The sequence below is a fragment of the Andrena cerasifolii genome, chromosome 1 (assembly GCF_050908995.1).
Source record: "Andrena cerasifolii isolate SP2316 chromosome 1, iyAndCera1_principal, whole genome shotgun sequence".
NCBI lineage: Eukaryota > Metazoa > Arthropoda > Insecta > Hymenoptera > Andrenidae > Andrena > Andrena cerasifolii.
The window spans coordinates 27,929,208-27,944,573 of record NC_135118.1 but is presented as its reverse complement, the minus strand read 5'-3'; the positions used below and the strand labels follow the sequence as shown (position 1 = coordinate 27,944,573).

Sequence of the window (15,366 nt, the reverse complement as noted above, 5' to 3'; positions counted from 1 at the left end):
TGTGCAACCACTATTGTAAAACGTTAAAATTAAACACGGAGAAAGATGCTTTTTGATGGTTCCACCAATTTGTTGGATCCGTGTTTTAATAATACAATAAAAGTACAAAACTATACAATAGTATTTTTTTTGTAAGTGTAGTCATTTGTAACAAAACTCTTTGATAAAATTATGATAAAACACAAAAAGAACAACGCAATCACTATAATATAAATTTTAGTATATTATCTGATCTTCTCATAACATTTGTAGCGTTCCTGCTCACTACATTCTTGGCTTGAACGTTTCTGAACATAAAATGTTGGCGATTTAACCGATTTTCATTTAGTTTTGTGTGGAGGAACGTTTAAAGAAAGAATATAGTGAGCAGAAACATTATAAATGTTATAAAAAAAAGCTCATAACAAACTGAAATTAATATAATAGTGGTTGTGTCGTTATTTTTAAGTTGTATGACAAAGTTTTATCATAGCTTTATTGCAAATCAGTTTAATTGAATAGCATTATTAAGCTTGAGTTAAGACTTTAAAAGCTTGGAGTGTAAGACTTAGAACCTCTACATTAAGTTTTAAGGCTTCCAAAACTCGAGCTTTGTACATATTCACTTCACTACATACAATTTATACGACTCGAGCTTTAAAGGCTAGAGCTCTCACGGCTACAGGGTTCGAGCCTTAAAGGTTCGAGCTTTTAGAGTTTGAACCGCGACTCGAGCTCTTGAAGCTCACGGCTCATTTTAACAACACTAGTTCTCGTACACCGTGTATACTCCTCCCGATTTATCTAATCTCGACTGCAGATCATTGTCAGCTAAAGTGGGAGCTGACGTACCTACCCACTGCAAATAAGAAACACGTACCACCCTATATATCACTCAACCTGCAGCGCGAGCAAGCAATACCTGTGATTTTGGAGAACTCCTGCGAAATTACATACGTTTCCCCCTAACCCTGGAGCACGCGATGGAAATGCCACCAGGCGCAATAATTTTCCGCCACCTCGATAAAAGCGCAAGACTACTTTGTATCGTGTTTACCGAGCGACGCACGGCATGTTGTACGAATTAATTCCTAAATGGGCGGTTGGCTCGAAGATTATTACACGGTGCAGCCGGTGATTCGCGGGTTGCAACATCTGCAGCCGTAACTCGTCCTCCTAGGAGGACAACGTTTTTAAATTACGACCGCGGTGGTCAAAAGCCGTAGCCGCGGATGCTGTAATTTATACGTTACAACTGCCGAAGTTACGAAGCGAGAGTTTATAGCTTAAAGGACGCCGGCGCGGCGCGGCGCGTCCGCGGGCCCGCGAGGACGCTGTGTAAACGTCATTCACGTCGATCTGTAACCGGCTACGTGATTATCCTTTTCGCGTAATAAACATGGCCCAAGTATTCATTCGGGCCGCGATTAAATCTCCGCGGACAGAGTCCGGGCGCGCGGCGCGGCGTCCGTATTGGTGCACTCGCCACGCGATTTATAAACGCGCGTCCCGTAATCTCCGATCTTCGACAATGCGTTTGCGCGATGCGAGATTACGCGCGTCGACACTGAGGGGGGGTTGAGTTAAGGGAGGATCGGAGGCGGTGGGGTTCCAGCGGCGCATGGACAGGTCGTTGAGTTATCTCGTACCAGCTGAATGTGCTGGAATCTTAAGAAACTGGAAGGTTTCTTCACCACTATCCCGGTCCCAGACCGTTATTAGGAAGTCAGCTGTAATAGGACCAGTGTTTTGACCAGCTTTCTCCAAATCAATTTGGTACCGCGTATGGGTGTCCTCTGGCTGCTTTCGACGGGTTAAATCACGATTATGAGGAATCTGTTTCTGAAGAAAGCGTGAACTCTCGAAGGTCTCCATTGACGTTTAGGGTTCTCTGCGTGCTTTCAAGACTTTCGGATCGATTAGTCCGGCGCACGTGCCACATGGGATCCAGGGATCGTTATACACCTACTTCTGAGAAACCGATCGCGGAGCAGGCTTCCGTCATAAAGTTTCCATCGACATCTCGTCCACGTACCAGCGCGCGGACTCTTTTCTATATACGTGGCACGTCTGCTCTTCCTCGGTACGTTAGCCACGTTTATTAGAGGCGAAGGGCGGTCAGGCGTGTTCAGCTGCGGCCGTACACTTTTAACAGTTTCCTCGATCTGCGAAGGTCCGGTCCTCCTTTTTCGCATTCCCGTGTAATAACAGGTCTGCCCGCCAGGATCGACCGGACCCGCTCGTCCCAAGACAGAAAACCGGCACAGCCTCGGGCGATTGTCGTAGGTAAGTGAGTTTGACGCACAACGTGCCTGAATACTTGCCCGAGACCCTCTCACCCCTCAACCTCCCCTACCGATCCTCTCTTTCTCCTCTCTTCTTCGTGCACGATCGATCGGAAAATAAGCTGTGATTCCTCGTCGCGATCTCCGCGCACGATCGATCGACATCCTCCCGCGGACGATTTTCGGCTGCCCGAACGGGGGACGAAGAAGAGAGAGAGAGAGAGAGAGAGAGAGAGAGAGAGGGGGGGGAGAGAGAGCATCGCCGGAGACGTCGCACAGTGGTCTAATTCGCCAAAAAGCTGGCCAAAATATGAAGGCATCTTCCGATTTGTACAAAAATTGGTATACAAGGGTTTTCGAGATCGCTGATTCAGAATCTGAAGTCAAAATTGCAAAAAGAAAACAAATGGTGGTTGAGTACCTGAAAAAAATATAAAATTTAACAGACACCTAGTACTTTAGAGTTTTCGTGGTCGCTGATATCAAATGTGTCATCGAAAATATAAAATTCATAATGGAGGATGTAATACCACTTGCATAAATATTGTTTTTTACGTATTTCTTTCGTCAAAAGAGATGATTTCTCTGTTTTCGCTCGAATAGGCGATAAATGGCATATTTTTTGCTTAGAAAAATTGTTTTCATTAAACATTGACAATTAGAAAAGTGGTATTTTGAAGTTGAAATACCAATTTTCGAAATTTTTGTTAACATTTCTAGAGTAAAGAAAAGTAGAAATAATAATCTTGACTTCATTCTAGTACGGGCTGCAACATGTGTATTGAAGATGCACACCAAATTTGAATGAAATCGGTTAAGTAGATCTCGAGATTTTATGAGAGCAATGAGAATATCCTTTCGGTACACCCTTTTGCGTACGAGGCTCTGTACTGCCACCAATTTTGATTATTTCTCATTGTAAAAATTTGTAAGTATTGTTGAAAAATGAACAAATACGTGTAAAAAAAACGTCAATGGAAGAAGTTTCATAGTTTCGTTATAAAAAAATTCCGGAGAATGCAAAAAATTGTCTATAACTGTAGAAGACTCTCTTAAGCACTTTAAATGTAAATATCTTATAGGGTAGCAAATTATAGCAAAATTTCTCAGTTGCATATCCTTCTAGGCAGTGTACCTGAAATGAAGAATTTCTTCTCTTTGCGTATAAAAGCGTACAACATTACTTTTTCCCTCGTTCTTTATTAAGGGAGGACTAAGATGTACAATACATTGGGAAGGGAAATACACGGGTAAATGTACAAATATTTTCGACTGCTGCTATGCAAATTTAATGTTTATAACACATATTTTAATGGTAAAACATCTCACAAATGAATTCCTTCAATGAAACTTTGCGTGATACATTAAAAATGATAGAAATATCAAGACATTAAGGACCAAGAAATTAAGCCAACTTTGAAGGTTTATATAATAATAACTGATTACTGTATTCTAATTTTTCAAACAGTATTTGTTACATTGCAACGTATACAACAAATGTGCCATAGTAGCAAAACGCTGTTTTATACTTTGAAAGTTGCATTTTGGCCAGCCTTTTGGCGAATTAGACCACTGTGCGTCGGAGAGCCCCGGTTTTGATTGATCGGGTGAAATGCTGCGAGCCGAACCAATCAAACTAAGGACTTCCACTTATCCCGCGTGATTGCGAACGGTCGCGTGTGCGAGGATCGCGTCCAGGATCTCTCGATGACGAATGGAATTCACGGGGACGGAGCGTCGCGTCGGCACGATAACATCGCGGGGTCCACGGACGGCGGTGGATGATGGGAGAAGAAAGACGAGGACGGAGGAGGGGCAGCAGAAAAGGAACAAGCTCGCGCTCCAAAGCGGGCCGGTTTCACCTGATTTTTATGGTCGCTCTTGGGCAAAAGGTGCATGCGACGCGATGAGTAATACAACGCGAGGCGCATGTACCGGGCACCGTTACTTTCTATCGTACGTTCTCCCGAACGATACGGGGCCGAAACGAGATGAGGTACGATTTCGACCGGCGAGCAAACAAAACGTCCTTCTCGGTCGCGCCGGGCCAGTCCTCAGCGTATTTCGAGAGGATAAGCTTCGGCCATGCCTGGACTCCTATTCTATTCTGGCGCCACGGGCGGCGATTCGACGAATCCGAGACGGAAGAGAGCAGACGGACCATTTCGGACGGGCAACTTTCCAAAACGGAGCCTCGCACTTTTCACCTTCGTCACCGAGCGGCAGACGCCGCCGCGGAGTTATGATTCGCCTAACGCTCCATCCAGCCAAAGAGAGACGTTTGCGGACGCGTGCTGTTACGCTGACATTCAATGCTTAAATGTCGCACAAAGCGCCGGTATAAATAGTCGCTACCGTGCATAATGTCGGCGTCCGTCCGAAATGCGAGTCAGGCTTTCCGTGATTTTCGCGTTCCGCGGAAGTCTAGGCAGAAACCCGACCGCGGTTCCAATTTCACCGTGGATCGGTCGCAAGAGGTTGCATCCCCGAGCACAATCTTGCATCTGTAGATTAGAAAATATCCTGCGCAAAGCTGCCAAGGAACGATAAGATTTACAAAACGCCAGGAAAACGGCAAACGCGATTGTACTTGAACCGCGCCGGTCGCTGCAAAGTCTAGTCCGTCGCCCCGATTTATCAAGCAGGCGGTTATCGGTGCACTTCCGCGGAAAAATGCCGGGTAGAAAGTGCGTTCGCGCATCGCGCCCGTTCCCGCGAGCGGAATGACAGATTGCGAAAACGAGGGCAATGGTACCTCTTCGTCGGATAATTTTTCTTATCGCGGCAGTCGAAGGCGGCGCCTCCGCCGCGGGGAAAGTTCGCGCCGCGGATCGACCGCTTGGTGGACACCCACGCTGGCCGAGAAGCAACGATTCCTCATCAACTAGCAGGTACCCGCTTTTAAAGTAACGTCAGCATCCACCTTATGCCCCGATCGAAATACACACCGAGAAAGACTTTCTCCGCGCTTAAGATTGCGCTCGAAGAAACGCGACGACCTTCGATGCATTATCGCGCAGTTTGCGGAGTTCGTCGCGATCCAAACGCTTTCTCTGCGAATTTATCGCTGACGGGCGTAGGTACTTAAATTTGCACCGCTCGAAGGTCGATCCTCGCGCCGGTTCGTCGCAATTTCTGGCCGCCACAATCGCTTATCTAACCCGCAGGTATGTGTATACCTCGAGGGGTACGGCGTCGATGGGAAACGACCGAGGTTTGCAAAATATTCTCGAGCAGGGAGTGCTAATGGTATCGTCAAACGGTCGAGTAACGTCGTTAAACCTCGTTTCGCAGCTCGCATAGGTAAACGGTCGACATTTGTCGGCTGATGTCATTCGCTATTCTGGACATCGGTAATGCCGCCGATATAGCCGTCGTATGTACCGCGGACGCTATTCCTATACCCGCGACCCTGGATCGTTTCGCAAGCTCGATTTTGCCGCGGACACGAGCTTGCAAACGCTGCCACAGGCCAGCCGCTGAGACGAGGAAAAACAAACCGCGAATCACACGCTCCTCTTTGTCCATTAATCTCGCGCGCGTCCTTTCATTTGTCGGCGCGCTTTAATAAATTCACCAAAGGCGCTCCGCGCAATTCCACGGCGACAGTGCTCGCCTGCTGCGCTGTCGATGGGACCGAGATCCGCCGCGATCTTTATGGACACGGCGTTTGTACCGACTTCCTCGACAATTTGCGCTGCCACGTTTCATAGGGAGTTTTATCATTGGTAGGTAAGGGTGCTATTAACCCTTCGTTGACAAACATCTTTTTTCGATCAACTTTGATAATGGATTCTCCATTATCTCTATTAATTATTATTATATATGACTGACATTATCTCTATTAATTATTATTATATATGACTGAAATTATCTCTATTAATTATTATTATATATGACTGAAATTATCTCTATTAATTATTATTATATATGACTGAAATTATCTCTATTAATTATTATTATATATGACTGAAATTATCTCTATTAATTATTATTATATATGACTGAAATTATCTCTATTAATTATTATTATATATGACTGAAATTATCTTTATTAATTATTATTATATATGACTGACATTTTCTTTAAACTTCAACTTTAAATAGCCGCCAGTTTATTTTAAATTAATATTTCGGAAATTCCCTCCGTTAATCAGAGGATACATTAATATACTAACGAAATCGTTTTTGTTTTTTGATTTTAGATAATCTGGTTCCGAATGGCAGTGCTCACCGCAAAACCAAATTTTTAAAAAGGCTTCTTGGATGTCGGTTGTTACTTTATTATAAACCTAAATATTTTACTACGAAAAAATTACCAAATGTTCTTTAAACGTTGCTCTTTTAAGTGCAAAAAGTTCTGTAAAAATATATGCTTCCGCTTCTTCAAAAAAAATTCACAAACATTCGCCTCTTTTCCGCCACCTGTCTAGGTATAACCTAGGTATAACTTAAGGCAACACTGGTGTCTACTTACCTAGTCGTGAAAGGGACATTTTCGACTTATTTGAAAATCGATTTCCTTATTTTCTGTTATTATTAATGAGTTTGCAATATATTTTTATCGAAGGCCAATAAACATACTTTCTATTAATGTAGATAGGTACTTGTTTTTTTAAATACCTATAATGATATTGTCAGAAATAGACACTAAACAAAATTGCCCCTTTCATAGCACCTCTCCCCTACGCTAATTTCGAGGGCAGGTAGGTTGATTTGCTCGAAAAGGTGGCTATAATGGACACATCTGTTTGCCAGATTGTTATCGGTTCTGAACACGGCCAATATTTTAGTAGGCATTCGACGTTGAGGTTCCGACAGGCCAGATGCAAATGTCCCCGTGTCAGGTATCGGGACTGACAATGCCAAGGGCCCCTCGCAGCCCCTGAAAATCCTATCGGCTCCATCTCGCCCGAAAGCGTTTGACGTACAGCCATTCCCTCCGCATATGTATCCCGCTATTCTCGGATTAAACTTTATTCCCTGGGAATGCGAGCTCCGGCAACACGCGCGTCTGCAGCACACGTCCTATTTATATCACTCGTCGCGATCGCCAGATCCCCATGAGCGTTTCACATCGCGGACCACGGACCGCGTCCAGGGTAGAAGAGAATCCCCCTGCGCTGGTTGCCAGCCTGCGGTTTCGCGTGCGCTCTTCCTGCCGGCGTAAGAGTCGCGGTTACTGTGGCCGGTGTCACTGACCCCCGGGCGATTTTCCAGCGAGCAACGGTCAACGATTTTCCTCGGCGGTGTCGCGCGGGGTCGCGACTGGCCGCGCGGGGACAGTTCGTCGCGTTCGAGGCGGTTATTTACGACGGTCGTTGTCGCGGAACGTCGGCTCGTAGGAGGAACGGCTGCCGCGTCGGTCCACGCGGAAGCTTTACGAGCTGGGGCCTTTATTGCCAGGCAGTTTCGCGCGGATCGAGTTGCACGTGGCGAGGAACAACCCTCCCGCGAGCCCCGGAAGCACGTGCGGAGGTGAGGCCTGCTTTTCCACCGCCGTTTCCAGCTCCAGGGACCACCCGGAGCAATAATAAAGTCGTCGGCTGCGGGACACGTGCCTGACGAGAATACCTCGGGTCCCTTGAAAACGTGCCGAACAGAGGCTTGATCGCGAGCCAAGTCGTTTTCGCGTCTGGCGATTCTGGTGTCCAGGAAAAAACGGCGAACCTTCGTTAGAAACTACACATGGTCTGCTCGACGGGAGCTGAAGGGGAACAGCTGGAAAAGAAGGAAAGGTTTCCAGACCCTTAAACTTTCCTCGCGGTAACCTCAGCCCCCCGACAATAATTCCAAGAATAATCAGCGAGGAAAAGTAAAATCGGCTCGGTGAAAGCGCGCAGAAGGCAAAACATCTTTAAGATAGCACGGTGGATCGATCTGACGCAGCAGCCAATTAAATGGGACGCGAGCGAACCCGGACTGGTCTCGTCGGAATGAAACCGTCCGCGCGATGGAACGAGAGCGTCGTCGACAGAACGGCGTAGGTGGCACATGTGTTTATCCAGGTGCGAGCGGCAGAAGGGCGTCGCTTTTCACGCTGCCAGAAGCTGACGGAAGGTAGCCCGTGATCCCAGATGGAACGGAGGAAAAACGATCCGTTCCGAGAGCGACGGCTGCTGGACGGCCAGCGTTTTGTCGGGCGATCCCTTGCGCCACGCGTTCTAACGGTAAATCGCTTGGTTAATAATGTCGAGCAATTTAACCATTTACTCGTAAGATAGAGTGTCGCCGCGCGGATACCGTTCCTCGAGACGCTCCCGTGAGCCCGTGTCCGGTGTTGGCAGGTCTCTCGACTCGCTGCCCATTGTCTTGGCCGTCATTGTCATTGCTGTCCCGCGCCGTTTCGTTCTTACGGCTCCTTGCGTTTCCCCGTGGCCGCCGATCGCGACACTTCAGTCGGAACGAAGTCGAAGTCGAAGGGAGAAAGCTCGTCGGAGCTAGCGAAGTATGCACTTCGTTGCGACACGCTGCAGTGTAGTACGGTACTGTGAAATGTCTGCAATGAACGCGATCGCGGTCGGAAATTGCGCGAATTCAGTAGCAGTATGCGTGATTGACCGTGGGAGGAGCAGAGCAGAGAGACCAGCGTGTCCAATTTAGAAGAAAATTAAAGCACACTTAATACGAGGATGCCTCAGAACTGCGTCTGTAAAGCTACTTAAGTACCTGTGTAATGAAACTCATAAGGGGAAACGAAAGAGACTTTGTAAACACAGGCCTGCGAACCAGTTTGTAAATTAATGAGCTGTTCATCGCGTGTACTACTTGTAGGATAATTAATATTTTTAGAATTGAAAGATAGGTAAGCACTTCGCGAGGAGCTTCTTATTCGCTAATTTCCCTCAGCTTATCTGCTCTTCGTACAAATGGCCAATTCAATATTTACTTGTTTATTTATTCGCGATGTCGCGCAGTAAACGTACCATATGTTACAGTTAACGACTGACTAAGTACACATCAGCTGCAATTAGTTATCAATCGAACACTAGCCGTGCTCGCGGTAGGCGTAGCTGTCCACCGTAAAAGTTTATCGCTGTTTACACACGTTAATTCAACGCGAAACGGATTCTTTGTTCCCAGTTCGTTAGTATCGAAACGACAAGTGTTCATCGTGAAACCACAAACAGCACAAGTGTGTACCATGTACGTAACACCGTTGCCAAAAAATGGCAATTCTCATTTGTCGATTGCTCTCGGGTGGTGGTTACGAAATTCGGAACCGGGGCAAAACACTTTCTTCTCGTCGGATGTTAATCGCCTCGTTAATGAAGGCGTACGCTACTAGTATTACCACTATCGCTCCTAAACTCTGAATTAGTCGGGATTGCATGCAATTGACCTGGTTTCTTAACGAGTCGTCAAACGAGTCTTGCCACGCACGGGAGGAGGACGACACACGCCTTGGAGAAGGCTGCTTCAAAGGAGTGCACTGTGCGTCGCTCGAGTTTCTGAGCGACGATAGTACTTCTGCTTCAAACGAATGGCCCCGCATCTCGTTCCCGGTTTAATTGCCGCTGATAATTAGCAGATGCGGTGCGCTGCCCCGTGCCGTTGCTCCACAGTTATCTATGTACTCGAGTTAAGAATAATCGTGCGAACGCTTGAACAAGTAGTAAATATTGTCAAAGTCAGAAGACTATGTGTTTAGATAACAGGAATCGCTGGATATATATTATTCTCTTTTCCTGGAGGTTAAAATACTTTCCTTTGTTTGATCGAGCACGTGGGAATATATCATTTTAATTTTATTGTGGTAATTAAGATGATTATTCGATTTCTCTGCACGCTGAAGCAAATCACGGTGTAAGTACGTAAAACTGGAATATAAATCAAGGAAACAGTGTGTAGGGGAGAGCGGGGACAAACGTAACGGCGCCATGGAAGTAACACACCTTCTCCACTCTTCCACAAACATTTCCAAAACGTTTGTTTTACGCAGTTACATATGTATAGTGTCTCTTTTATTGTACTGAGTGTAGGGCTGGGACTATTTGTCGAATTTTTCGGTATTCGAATATTCGAATACTTCAGTTGCTGAATTATTTGGAGAATACAATTCGAATATCCAAGTATTCGAATACTATTAGAATATTTAAGTATTTGAATAATATTCGAATATTTAAGTATTCGAATACTATTCGAATATTTAAGTATTCGAAAACTATTCGAATATCCAAGTATTCGAATACTATTCGAATATCCAAGTATTCGAATACTCTCCCCTACTAAAGCGTTATCATTCGAAAATTAATATTTTTTATTCGAAAGTCCAGATTAATCGAACTGATTATCTGCACTGTTCTCTCTTTCCTTGTTCTCGATGAAAACGTATCGCGCTCAAATTATTTGCTACCACATTTCATGCTTCCACTCGCGAGATCGTTTACTGATAAATACAACTAATCGTAAGCTCGATAAACTGTACATATTTTACAGATAATCTATCATTTCCACGATCAAACAGGCGATTTTTTTACAGCGATACCTTTCTCAGACAACAAATAAAATTCTTACATAGTTTCGAAGCAGCTTATCAATCGTCGTGTGATCGGCGAAGCAAACGAACTGGATGAACAAGCAATCAATGTTTCCAGTAGGAATGATCGATTACAACCAGTACGTTTCCATTTCACCAGGTCTTTCAAACACGAAAAGATTCAAGCAGTTCCAAGACTCCTCATCAGACATCTACCTTCACCTTTGATAATAAAAACTGACTAAAAGCATTGCAAAAAAAAAGTGTATAACATGACAACACGTGCACCACTTGTTTAACCCTACAGTGCACACGTATGTAAATTAAAATTAAAATCTAGACTATTTTCAAATCTAAAAATGCATGGATATTTTGCGAAAACTATGTTTAGACTGCGCGTAATGTATTGTACTCAATCTTTTTTAACAAAAATATTGAATAAAATACTGAAATACTGAACAAATATCCCTTTAGCACTACGACTAATCTTTACCTGATTCTTTTCCAACATCATGAGAAGTGTTCACTTGGGCCTGTCAGGCCCCACGTGTGCACCGTAGGGTTAACACTGTGCCAGCAGTGCTGAAGCTTCAAGCTCCAAACATCCACCAACATCACCCAACATTCCCCATCCAATCAATCCAAGATTCCCAGGGAGCCTTATCGAACGTCTGCATCTGCTCGCCAGCAGAGAATCATTGGGTCATGAAGAATGAAAAGCATGTTAATTCATGCTACGCAGACAATGCCCGAGGCAGCGCTGCAACGAAATCGGAAGAGTTACGGGTGTTCATCGCGCGATAATACGATACACCCGTGCACCTCTTTTTCTTCTGTAGCTATATCCTTACGCGGTGTCATCCGACTTGGCCGAGGGACGAGAAACGACGAGAGGCAACCGGTGTTAAACGATACCTGCCGCAGTCGTCAGGCTACCCTGCCGAGGTCGCGGTCTTGCCTCCATACAGTCGCAGGTGACAGCGTCGAGTGAAACGAGTTCTGCCCGCTTGTAGATCAAGGAAAAGAGTGGTAGGAAGTTGAAGACGAAACAAAGGGAACTGGTGGGATCGGATGACCTAGGTCGATTGACGCAATCGCGGTGACATCAGCTGGACACCGCTTCTACCCCTATCCCTTTGGAATCTGAAACGCTGCTTATCGAAACAGTCCGCGACTAGAACGAGATCAGGCGCGCGCGTCAATCACGTGCCAGATCCGACGACGCGTTGCCAAGCCACTGCAGGCAACTCTTTTTCCAAGAAACGCGTGTAATTTCGCTCATCGAGCGTGGGTGGCGAACAAATTGCCTTAACTTCGTAAACACGCGGAACTCTGTGTACACCTTCACCTGAAAGAGAAGCATTTACGTGCTCGTGTTTACGCGATATTCTTTTTTACGAGAGTTCGATGGAATATTTTGGGAACAAGCCTTACGCAATAGCCTGTTGGTTTATTTGGAAATTAAGAACTGTTTGTTCTTCCACGCTTTCACCACTGGCGCTGCAGGCGGAGATCCGCGGGCCAATTAAAATTCGACGTGACGAAAAGTGAAAATACTCGCTTCGTGAAAATCAGCGATAGCGCAGCGGGATGTCGGGTAATTCCTCTCGGCGAGGATCGAGCGTAAATTCGAGGCGCGTTTACGGCAGATTGTGGCAGAAACGCAGGTTACTTGAATTTCCTAGGGGATTTTTAATTACAGACGGTATTCCGAGAGACATTTCCAGTGAAAATGCATTCCTGTGCACTCGGCTAGGTACAAGCCTGAGCAGTAATCGGTCGGCAATCGCCGCGATTAGATTACCCCGATCGAATAGGATGTCTGATTCGAATCAGCGCATTTTTCGCGCGCCTTGCTGAACGTAGATGTTATCGGGGAAAAGTAAATCACGCGATTTCTTCGCTAACGCTGACTGCGCTCTCTGTGGGTATCTGTCAAAAGAAATTCGAGCGTACAAGGTTTGACAATTGGGCCTAGTTATGCCGGAAAACTACCAACCCTGAATGACCTAAAACTGAAAATGAGTAAATTTAGTTTGAAAATTTTTATTGTTAGAGAAAAGTAGCTTTATCGCTATTGGGTATATTTTATTTCTTGCTATTGTTTTGCAATATTTTTTAATAGGTTATTTAATAGTAAGTAGTATAATTAATATCACATTAAATTTTCTGTAGCTTTTATTTTTAAGCCTAAAATGGAACTATGGCTTGGTAGTTTTAATAATTGTATAATGTAAGAGTTGTTCTATGGGTTGGTAATTTTTTGCAAAATAAAGATATACGTTTAACTAATTTTTTCTGCATAACTAGACCCAATTGAATTCCGGGGTTGGGTCTGGCAAGAGGACATGGGACCTCGCTTTAAATAACGCTACAATTTTTAACAAACCATGCCTCGCATTCTTGATCTATCTTCACCATACCCTCTGCTACACGTTGAAAGGATCAAGCTTTCATGCCACGGATGATATCGAGAGAAGAGGTAGCAGAAAATGCAATCCCTAATGTGGACCCTAATGAACGTAATTTTACAATGCTACTGCGATAAACGGTCTCGTTGAGGTGTTGTTGAACGGTCCCAATATAATAGCCGACGAATTCTCACGCGTTCAACTGTTGAGCGTCGTGCAGGAACGGGGCACGGTGAACATAATCGAGCGGCCGAAGCACAGGCTAACACGCCCCTGGTGCCACGCGGTAACCTTTTTTCTGACATTTCTACCTCGTGGCTCGGTTTACCCGAAAGGTTAAGCCTCCGCGGGCTTGAATGCCCCGAACCAGCTAGAAGGCGAGGAGCAAAGGGGACACGAGCAGAGAGAATCGGCAGCAAACGGTTCCATGCGATTCCTCCGGAGATCTCTCCTGTCTCGCCTCTTCCTGTCGAAGGTCGAAGCCAAGCCGAACGTTTGCTCCCCGAACCGTGTCGCGAGGTCGGAGCCTCGTCCGACGACCGCTCGACCGTCACAGAAGCCAGCTGTCCACCCAATCAGAGCGAGAACGAAACAAAAGAAAGGTGAAAAGACTTATCGCGCCGTGAGATCGAGCCTACATCCTGTATCCTCGTCGGGAGAGCCGGCCAGCGAATTCTCGCGGCCGTGCAATTATTATTAATCCATCGGTAATTTCTTTATGAGCTGGCTGGCGTCGACGAACCCTCCCGCTCAGATATCTGATTCCTTGCGATTGGGGGAGAACGTCTCGTGATCCGAAAAACCACGGACCGGTGAAGAGGCGTAGCAATTCTTTACTCTGCTTTTGAATCGAGGATATTTCTCGTCTGCACAGAGTGCTTTTCTGCGATACAGCTAAATTCTTGCATTATTGAATCTCAGATTTGCGGAATACATATCGGCACCCTGGGGAGTTTATTTTGAAACTTTAATGTGAAAATTAAAAACCTTCAAATTTTATTTTCGTTAATTGTATGCAGATGGAAATGTAAGAAAGACGTATTATTATTATTACTATTATTATTATTATTATTATTATTATTATTATTATTATTATTATTATTATTATTACTATTATTATTATTATTATTATCGTTATTATCATTATTATCATTATTATCATTATTATTATTATTATTATTATTATTATTATTATTATTATTATTATTATTATTATTATTAACTGCAAGCTTTTACATCTTGATGAACTGGAACCGAATCAGAGACAGAATGAAATGAAGATTTCGTGTGTTTAGTTTAAAGTTTAATGTGGGGTTTAGTGCGATTTAATTTACACGGTGATGATAAACGTTCCTTCCGGGGTACTATCTCTTATCGCGACGACGATGTCATTTAAGACTCTCGCTGGACGCGATTCAGGGAAAGTCACACGCTCGTAAATCAGTGCGGTAATGGTCACCGTTAGATTTGCAATGATAATCTCATGGTAATGCATGGGATTCGGTCGAGACAAGCGAACCAGAAAATAATTAACGACCCCTCGAGTTCGACGAACTATCGGCATCGGTGCTCGTTCCCCCGATCCCCAGGGATTTACGAGGTTTACGGTCTTAAACCAGAGCAAAAACGAACATCGAGCCTCGTTCGGTGTTATACCTCGATAATCTGTCTGTAGTTCTGATTCAATGTTCCGACAGGCAACGATTCCATAGTCTTGGATCAGGGGATTGGTGGATCATCCATACTCCCAGCTGGAGTCCGGGACAGTTTACTATTTTTAATTCATGCCGAGAAGCATGTTAATCAGATTAAAACCACGCATGTATGTCGTATATCTCTTCGATATCCCTACAACGTACTTTATCAAGCTAAGCCGATATTTCCTGTTTTCCTTCTCTTTCAAAGTGACGCGTTTACAGAGCACCTGATAGTTTTGGCGAAGGCACGCTAATTTCTCCTCCGATGTATCGATCTCCCCGAGTCATCAATAATCATCCTGTCGACGGTACAGGTGTATTCAGCCAGGTTGTAAAAGCAGCAGGGGGTGGGGACGATAACGTTCGCCTTCTGCATAATTCCTCGATACCGATACATTAAACGCGTAAGCGCACCAAAGCGAACAGACGCTTTGGACCCCGTAACGAGTGTCGAAAACTTCACAGCCGGCTGTATCTCGGGGACATCGCTTCGCTTACCATTTCAGTGGGCTTTA

General features: G+C 44.9%; 1 protein-coding gene and 1 long non-coding RNA gene across 7 annotated transcripts in view; one reads left to right on the top strand and one right to left on the bottom strand.

Annotated features, from left to right (window-relative positions):
* Shrm (shroom) overlaps nt 1–15,366 on the bottom strand; it is a 183,598-nt gene that overhangs the window by 51,137 nt on the left and 117,095 nt on the right. The window lies entirely within an intron of this gene.
* LOC143374520 (uncharacterized) lies at nt 3,877–6,862 on the top strand. The gene is made up of 2 exons (XR_013086680.1): nt 3,877–5,155; nt 6,470–6,862. It is a non-coding gene; the product is annotated as an uncharacterized LOC143374520 (long non-coding RNA).